The following is a 917-nucleotide window of genomic DNA, read 5'->3' on the forward strand; positions in this document are numbered from 1 at the left end:
GTTCCCAGGTCTGTCCAGACCAGACGCCTGTGAAGAGGAGGCTGGCTCTGCATTTATACCAATTTTTATTCAGAATAAATTTTGTAGATTTCTTTTATAATAGCATTAAAGTCTGGACAATCCAGATTTTACAGTGACTGGAGTAATGAAATAGCTACACATTTGAAAATCAAGGTAACCTTTAATACATATAATTTTTCATACAAACTTTTGACTTTTAAAATAGTGGCTTGCTATTTTACAAAAAAAGTTCAATAAAAATCCTTAATTCAGATGTTATACCATAGTCTAGTGGGAACAGGGAGGAGGGAGCTGTGGAAGAGACCCAGGCCACACTCCACAGCCCTGGCCCCTTACCCTGCCCGCTGCAGTGTACTTTGGGCTTTTAAAAAATTGTCTTAAGTAAAATGCAATTTCTTCTAAAACTGGTTTCAAAAGCCACTTCACGACTGTTCTTTCAACAAAGACTAAAGGCAAGGACCTTGCTGTATCAGCGTGAAGTGGCTTTTGAAACCAGTTTTAGAAGAAATTGCATTTTACTTAAGACAATTTTTTAAAAGCCCAGGTCGATCAGCTGGAAGGGCAGAGACAACAAGGTGAGGGGAGCTGCCCTGGGCAGGCCAACAACTTCAGCCCCCTGGATCACCCGGTCCAGGTCCACTTAAAGGAAACCTCGACATCACATCTAAGCCAACACACACTGACCCCAGGCCCTCACACACTCATGCTCATTCCCAGCTCTGTGCACCAGGAGGGTGTGGAGTTGGGGACATGACCCCTGCCCCCAAAGCCTGGCAGGGGTTCACCACTCAGCGTCAGAGGGTGAACTTCAAGAAGCTCAGGCCAAGCAAGAAGCCTCAGGGCCACCATGCCATGCCCTGGGGCGAGGAACCCAACCAGGCTGAAGCCAGCAGGAA

At 46.0% G+C, this 917-nt stretch overlaps 1 protein-coding gene across 3 annotated transcripts in view; it reads left to right on the plus strand.

The window, feature by feature from the left end:
* LOC144378457 (uncharacterized) overlaps nt 1-917 on the plus strand; it is a 30284-nt gene that overhangs the window by 2159 nt on the left and 27208 nt on the right. The gene's annotated exons all lie outside the window — the stretch shown is intronic.

Source organism: Ictidomys tridecemlineatus, chromosome 6, assembly GCF_052094955.1.
Source record: "Ictidomys tridecemlineatus isolate mIctTri1 chromosome 6, mIctTri1.hap1, whole genome shotgun sequence".
Classification (NCBI taxonomy): domain Eukaryota; kingdom Metazoa; phylum Chordata; class Mammalia; order Rodentia; family Sciuridae; genus Ictidomys; species Ictidomys tridecemlineatus.